Raw genomic sequence first — 9,028 nt, forward strand, 5'->3', positions numbered from 1 at the left:
AATAAGTTGCACTTTTATACTATTTTTCTTATACTCTTGAAGTTATTGTTGTTTTTGTTTACATTGAAATTGTTTATACTATAAAGATTGTCTAAGTGGTAAAATTGTAAATGAAGTAAAATTGGATAAGTATTTAAAGTATTATTGAAGGGTTATTGTACTGAGGGTGCTTGAGTCCTATTCCAAAAAGTCAAGGTAGTGTCTTTGTGAAAAAGGTAAGTAGGCTAGAGGCGTAGTCCAAGCAAGTAACCTTAGGTTGGTTTATCCCTTGAGGAGAAAATGTGTCAATGCCACACATCATGGTGAGTCAATGGTCTTAGACTCGTGCAACTATTGTGGGGGCGTGACACCCTTGGATCAGGTGACCATGGATGAATTAATGGGTGAAAGGGGGAAGGGGACCACACCTCGAGTAGAGTGTTAAGTGAACCTGCCCACCTCCTTTACCCTTAATTGTAGGTGTACCTTTATTCAATGTGACATTACAGAGAATTATGGTCTCATATCTACTCAAGCATGTGGGAAATTATTTACTTAAGTGGTCGAGGATGAGGGTAAGGTTCTTGATCATTGATCAACTTATTTCGTAATGATAAGAAGTATATGTTTTATCATGTTTTACTTTGCATCTCTGGTTCTCATTGTTTTTTTCTAGCTGTCATTGATTTTTCAAGGAAGGGTGGTCTAATGGTTTGGGTGTCTTGTTCCAGAAGGTCTAAGCTATCTTATTTTCTACTCTCTCTCTCTCTCGTCCTCTTTTTCTTCTCTTGTTTCTATTCTTAGTCCACATGATTTTTCAAACCCAACGAATTTCTAGTTATGGATAATGTGGCCAGGATCTTTAGCCAATGCCAGATTTTTCATGGTTTCTCTTTGTTGCCTACACTCTCTTTTGGTCGATATTTTTGCAAGTCTTATTTTTCTTCCCTCTCTATCACTCTAGGCGATCTCACCCACAACTGACACAATGGTATATTCTATTTCATGATTTGAAGGTCTCATTGGTGTCACGGTCTAATTCATCAGTGGTGTGTAGGATAATATCCTTCGCCTTGCTCTATAAGTAGGGTCACTCCTCCAAGAAAGTTCATAGGGAGGTTGCAAGGTTGTATAGATGGGTGTACATTTTGGATAAATTAATGACCTCTCTTTAATTTCTCTCATTGGTTGAATTCTCTTCATGGATTAGGTCCATACTTTGGTATTATATATGATATTATATTTTTGGGAAATTTACTCTACATTGATAGGGTGGTATCAAATTTGGAGGTTAAGCTCCTAGGCATTGCTTTATAAGCAATGTTCCCTCTCTGAGAGAACTAGAGGGCATTTTGTGAAATAATATAGTCTTGGGGATAATTGGAAGTTTTATGGGTTTGATCTTTTCTCACTCATCTAATAATCATCATCATAGTGTGTCAAAGAGCATAATATAGGTGCAAAGCTAGTATTTGAGACAAGATGGATAGTGCCTATGCTCGTTCTCATGCGCATTTGTTGGCTAGATTGTTCAAAGCAAATAATCCCCCAAACATTCAGTGGCAACTCGGTGTTGGAAATAATACTGAGAGGGGGGGTGAATCAGTATTATCAAGCAATTTACCAAATCTTCCTTATTTGATCTTTTGAATTATTCTTGCATATCAGTACCATAAAATAATGAGCATGAATAAAGAAAATAGACAGTCACACCAAAGAACACAAGATGTAAGGTGGAAACCCAATGCGGGAGAAAACCACCTGCTGCAATATGTCTCTATCTTCTTTCAAGAAATTCTTTTTACAATGATTTTGTACTGGTGCAGTCCTTTACCAGCACGCAGGCTGCAACCTGCAGAGAGCTACAACTCTCTCTCGTTTTCCAGTCTCTCCTGGAAGGGAGCTACAACCCCCTACTTCTTTTCATGAAGAATCAAATGATCAACAAGTATACAACAGATACAGTCCACTACAGATATCAGATCAGTAATTACAGAAATAACCCAGAACACCTTATGAACAGAAATATACAGTCAACAGATCATCTTAAGACAGGGACGCATATTTTCTTTCTATGACCTGCGACTGGACGCAGTCTACCTTCCACTGATCTGCGTGCCGACGCACTATTCCTCTATGCTTTACTGCGACCGGCGCACCCAGAAACACTATCGCGCCGCGTCTTTTGCTTCAGAGACGCACCCAACAACACAGTCGCGCCGCGTCCTTTGCCTCAGAGACGCACCTGAGCCTTTACTGTACTGCGTCCCGGCGCACTTTCCCTTCACTGAACCTGCGTCCCTTCAGATATAAAAGATATGAGGACTTCAGAACCAACCCAAACACTCAGATCCACAGATCTGATCATGCGCCATAGAGATCTCAGTCCATTAGAATATTCGCCTTCATAGATCTGGACTAGATCTCACCAAAAGATATTCAACCAAGATGATGCATAATCCAAATGAACTCCTTTGCTTTATATAGGCAAGCTTCTCCCCAAAACATGGAACAAAACCACGAGCCGACACCATAGAAACACAAAACCATCGGCTAGATACCACACAAGAAACCCCCACGTGCTTTTCTCTGCCTTGAAATGTGTGCACTGGGCGGACGCACCTCCTGAACGGCTGGCCTGCGTCCCTGGACGCGGGTTCTGTATGGTATACCTGCGGGGACGCACTTGCTGAACATATTTCCTGCGTCCTTCTTGATTTATCACCTGAATGGGTTTGCCATCAAGGACAACACCTGAATCATAATGCCAACAATCTCCCCCTTTGGACTTGATGGCAACCACATAATCTTCAGCTTCATTCTCCCCCTTTGACATCAAGGGCAAAGGGTATGCTCCCCCTAAGCTCATGCATCTCCAGATCTGTAACCAGAAATCCATCATGAAGGAGATAGAGACATATTGCAGCTATTTCCAAGATCTCCTTCTCCATAATGCCAACAATGCATTATGTGCTCCCCCTGAGCCTATACCACCAATAGGAAGATGATCAACAGTAAGATGATGCATCAACAACCCCCAGCTTTTGCCTGAGGTATTCAAAAGTGTCCCTGGGCAAAGGTTTGGTGAAAATATCAGCAACTTGTTCCTTAGAAGGAACATACTCCAACTTGACCTTCTGTTCAAGTACTTGTTCCCGGAGAAAATGGTACTTGATTGGTATGTGCTTGGTTTTTGAATGCATAACCGGATTCTTTGAGATGCTGATTGCACTTGTGTTGTCACATAAGATAGGGATTGGAGGAGTACAAGTGATTTGATAATCCTGCAAATTCTGCATCATCCAAAGGAGTTGGGTGCAACAAGATGCAGCAGCAACATATTCTGCTTCAGCTGTAGACAAGGCAATTGAACTCTGTTTCTTGCTGAACCAAGAGACCAGTCTGGGACCCATAAAGAACGCACCACCACTTGTGCTTTTCCTGTCATCCACGCTTCCGGCCCAATCTGCATCTGTATAGGCATGAAGAGTAAGATCTGTATCTCTAGGATACCATAAGCCATAATTTTGAGTCCCTTGAAGATATTTGAAAATTCTCTTTACTGCTTGAAGATGAGTCTCCTTCGGATTTGCCTGAAATCTTCCAACGATTCCAACTGCATGCATGATGTCTGGTCGGGTACCTGTCAAATATAGTAAACTTCCAATCATAGATCTGTAGGTTGGTTGATGTACTGCTGCAGATTCATCATTTCCACTGAGACTACATCCTGTGACCATGGGAGTACATACTGGTTTTGCATCTTCCATGCCATATTTCTTCAAAATCTGCTTGAGATACTTGGTTTGAGATAAAAAGATTCCTCCTTCCTTCTGTTGGATTTGCAAACCAAGGAAATATGTCAGTTCTCCTAGCAAGGACATTTCAAATTCTTTCTGCATGACTGAGGCAAAGCTTTGACTCATAGCTTCTTCATTGCTGCCAAAAATAATGTCATCTACATACACAACAAGTATTAGCAATTTGTCGTTTTCAACTTTTATATACAGATTGCTATCTGCTGAACCTTTTAAGAAACCTTGTTGATGAAGATATTTGTCCAACCGGTAGTACCAAGCCCTTGGAGCTTGTTTGAGACCATAGAGAGCCTTTTTCAATCGGCATACAAGATTTGGATCATTTCCAAGAATGAACCCATCTGGCTGTTCAATGTACACTTCTTCTTCCAAGTCTCCATTCAAAAAGGCTGATTTCACATCCATTTGAAATACTTTGAAGTTCTGAAAACTTGAGAGAGCAAGGAACATTCGGATGGCCTCAAGTCTTGCAACAGGAGCAAAAGTTTCTTCAAAGTCTATTCCTTCTTGCTGCGCATACCCTTTACAGACGAGTCTGGCTTTGTTTCTAATTACTTCTCCATTTTCATTCAATTTATTTTTGAAGACCCATTTTGTTCCAATAACATTCTTATCTTTTGGTCTAGGAACCAGCTCCCAAGTGTTGTTCTTTTCGATTTGCTCAAGTTCTTCATCCATTGCTTTCACCCAACATTCATCTTTGCATGCCTCTTTCACATTTTGTGGTTCGGTGGAGGAAAGTAATGCCAAATAGCTTGAAGCTTCTGCAACTGTTCTTCTAGTTTGTATACCTGCTTCTTTTTGTCCCATGATCTGAGATTCTGGATGGTTCTTCTGAACATATCTGGATGGAGTCTTTTCTTCTATTCTTGTCCGTTCTTCTGCTTCTTCGTGAGGTTCTTCTTGAGATTCTTCTTGAGGTTTTTCTTCTTCATCATTCTGTCTTTGAGGGTAGCTCTCATCTTCTTCGATGTCTTCACGATGTATTTGCCTAGGAATATATCCCTTTTCATCAACCACTACATCAATGCTGTCAACAATTCTGCCAAGTCTTTTATTGTAGCATTTGTATGCTTTGCTATGTGGAGAATAGCCAAGAAGAATGCCTTCATCTGCTCTAGGATCAAGTTTGCCAAGCTGCTCCTCAGTATTCTTGATATAGCATTTGCTCCCAAATATTTTGAAGTGCTTTACCGAAGGAGTTTTACCACTCCAGAGCTCATGAGGGGTTTGAGTGCTGTTCACCCGGACATTTGTCTTGTTGAGAATAATAACCGCAGTATGTGCAGCTTCACCCCAGAAGGTTGCGGGGGTTCCTGATTCATCAAGCATAGCACGAGCCATTTGTTGGATTGTTCTGTTCATTATTTCAACAACTCCATTTTGCTGAGGCGTTCTAGCTGTAGAGAATTCTCTCCTTATCCCATGTTCATCACAGAAATCGAAAAATTCATTTGAAGTAAATTCCCCACCTCTGTCAGATCTGAGGCACTTAATTTTGTGACCTGATTCATTTTCAGCCAAGGCTTTGAAGGTTTTGAATTTTTCGAATGCTTCATCTTTGTGCTTCATAAGACCTAACCAAACAAACCTGGAGAAATCGTCAATAAATAATATCAAGTATTCCTCTCCTCTAGGTGTTCTTTTTCTGAATGGTCCACATACATCTGTATGTACTAGCTCAAGAGGCATGCTGGCTGATCCTTCTTTCTCTGGAAAGTTAGTTCTGGTTTGTTTTCCAAACTGACAGGATCTGCATATGGTGTTGTCAGGAATTTTGATATCTGGAAGATCGCGAACTGCCTGATATTTGCAAGCTTTCCTTATTTGTGAGAAGCTTAGATGTCCCAACCTTCGATGCCATAACCAGTGCTCTTCATTCTTGCTTAGATAGCATTGTTGTTGTCCTTCATCAAATATGTATAGATTATTTGGAGTTCTCTTTCCTTTGAGAACTGTTTTACCTATATCAAGATCACGAACAAGGCATCCATTTGATCTGAATATAACCTCGGTTCTTTGATCACACATCTGGCTGACACTTAGTAGATTATGCTTCAATCCATCAACAAACAAAACATTTCCAGCCTTAACATCTTCTTTTAAAGGAGCAATACCTTTTCCTTTTATAGTTGCAGGAGTATCATTTCCAAAAGAGACTTTCTTTCCCTTTTCTAAATTAGAATAAGACTCAAGTTTTTCTTTATCACCTGTCATATGCTTCGAACATCCACTGTCAATGTACCATAGATTTTCTTGTCCTTCTGCATAAAATGCTATCCCACATCTTTCTGTTTGAGGTTCCTTTATTCTCCATGTTTTGGCGCCTGAGGCTTGTTCCTTTTTCTGCTCTTGTACCTTTCTTTCCGGAAACCTGCTTCTGCATTCAAAGTCTTTATGTCCAAAATTATTGCAAATAGAACATTCAACTTCATTTTCAAGAGCTGAAAAGTTGTTATAGGTCCTTTTTGTAATCCCTGTCATACTTCTTTGTTTTTGAGCTTCCCTAGTCATGATTGTTTTATACGCAACACATTGAGCTGCTTTGTGACCAAAGTTATGGCAAGAAAAGCATTGTCCATTGAAGAAGCTTCTGCGATTATTGGATCTACCAGCCAACTGATTGTAATTTCTATTTTCATCTATTCTTGAACCAAATTGAGAAGATTTTACCTGTGGCTGGTTGTGGCTTTTGTTCACCCTTAAGCTGGATTGCCCCTGATAGTTTCTGCTTGACATTTGTCCCTGCTTTACCTGATGATCTTCCTTGTGCTCTTGCTCATTTCTTCTTGCTGCATCAAGATAACTTTTTGAAGTGGATGCTTGAGAAGTTTCTCCATTATAGCCCAAACCTGTCTTATTTAGTGGAGACCGCTGCACACTGATAATCTCATCCAAAGTTTCAGATCCTTTGACAAACTTGAGATTAATAGTTTTTGTTTTCTCAATTTCTTTTCTAAGACCAACAATTTCACCTTCTAATTTTTCAAGATGTTTTTCCTTTTCATCAATTTGGAATTGTAGAGTATCAATAATCATGTTCTTTTCTTCTATGCATCTCTTGAGTCTAGTAATTTCATCATAAAGGTTATCCACATCTACAGCATCCTCATAATCATCATCTTCAAATGCCATTAACAACCTATATTTATTACCTTGTTCATCTTCATCACTGTTTGATAAGCCATCACTATCTTCATGGGTATAGTAGCTTTTCTTATTTGCGCTTTGTTTCTTGTTCCATCTAACTGGTTCCTTTCCTTTATCCTTATAAGAGCATTTTGCAGCATAATGACCTACTCTTCCACAAGCAAAGCATTTGAAAGGTAGCTTACCTCTGAACCTTCCAGAACCTCTTTGAAGATTTCTGACAAAATTTGATTCTTCTTCCTCTTCTTCTGGATCATGGCTTGCTTCATAGTAATCTTCTTTGCCTGATGCTTTAAAAGCAGCCTCCCTTCTGTCTGATGGTCCTCCCTTTCTCATTTCATAAGCAGTTAGAATTCCATGTAGCTGAGACATAGTAAGAACACGGAGATTTTCTTTTTCTTCTATTGCAGATACTTTGGATTCAAACTTGGGGGATAATGATCTTAGAATCTTTTGAACTACTAGAGACTCCTTTACTTCTTCACCCAAATTTTTCATACAATTTACAATCTCATCTACCCGAAGAAAATAATTAGCCACACTTTCATCATTATACATCTTGAGAGTCTCATATTGAATTCTGAGAGTTTGAAGTTTGGCTTGTTTTACCTGTTCATCTCCTTCATAGCTTGTGATCATTTTGTCCCATATTTCTTTTGCTGATTTGAAGTGCATTACCTTCATGAATTCTGTTTGGGATATACTTCCTAATAGAGTACTGACTGCTTTTGCATTTGTTTCATACTTCTTTTTCTCAGCTGGATCTGTAGGAGTAGCTGAAGGAAAAGCATAGCCTGTTTCTACAATGTCCCAAACTTCAGTACCAAGAGATTGAAGATATGCAGTAACTCTTACCTTCCAATAATTGAAGTTTGTCCCATCAAAAACTGGTGGCCTGATTGATGCTTCTCTCTCGTAGTTGCTCATGATGAACGATCTACCTTCAAGCGATCAAGCTTTTCTGAAGGACCTGCTCCGATACCAATTGTTGGAAATAATACTGAGAGGGGGGGTGAATCAGTATTATCAAGCAATTTACCAAATCTTCCTTATTTGATCTTTTGAATTATTCTTGCATATCAGTACCATAAAATAATGAGCATGAATAAAGAAAATAGACAGTCACACCAAAGAACACAAGATGTAAGGTGGAAACCCAATGCGGGAGAAAACCACCTGCTGCAATATGTCTCTATCTTCTTTCAAGAAATTCTTTTTACAATGATTTTGTACTGGTGCAGTCCTTTACCAGCACGCAGGCTGCAACCTGCAGAGAGCTACAACTCTCTCTCATTTTCCAGTCTCTCCTGGAAGGGAGCTACAACCCCCTACTTCTTTTCATGAAGAATCAAATGATCAACAAGTATACAACAGATACAGTCCACTACAGATATCAGATCAGTAATTACAGAAATAACCCAGAACACCTTATGAACAGAAATATACAGTCAACAGATCATCTTAAGACAGGGACGCATATTTTCTTTCTGTGACCTGCGACTGGACGCAGTCTACCTTCCACTGATCTGCGTGCCGACGCACTGTTCCTCTATGCTTTACTGCGACCGGCGCACCCAGAAACACTATCGCGCCGCGTCTTTTGCTTCAGAGACGCACCCAACAACACAGTCGCGCCGCGTCCTTTGCCTCAGAGACGCACCTGAGCCTTTACTGTACTGCGTCCCGGCGCACTTTCCCTTCACTGAACCTGCGTCCCTTCAGATATAAAAGATATGAGGACTTCAGAACCAACCCAAACACTCAGATCCACAGATCTGATCATGCGCCATAGAGATCTCAGTCCATTAGAAGATTCGCCTTCATAGATCTGGACTAGATCTCACCAAAAGATATTCAACCAAGATGATGCATAATCCAAATGAACTCCTTTGCTTTATATAGGCAAGCTTCTCCCCAAAACATGGAACAAAACCACGAGCCGACACCATAGAAACACAAAACCGTCGGCTAGATACCACACAAGAAACCCCCACGTGCTTTTCTCTGCCTTGAAATGTGTGCACTGGGCGGACGCACCTCCTGAACGGCTGGCCTGCGTCCCTGGACGCGGGTTCTGTATG

Source organism: Pinus tabuliformis, chromosome J (assembly GCF_031772625.1).
Source record: "Pinus tabuliformis cultivar Carrire ecotype Pingquan chromosome J, CPIR1, whole genome shotgun sequence".
Taxonomy (NCBI): Eukaryota; Viridiplantae; Streptophyta; class Pinopsida; order Pinales; family Pinaceae; genus Pinus; species Pinus tabuliformis.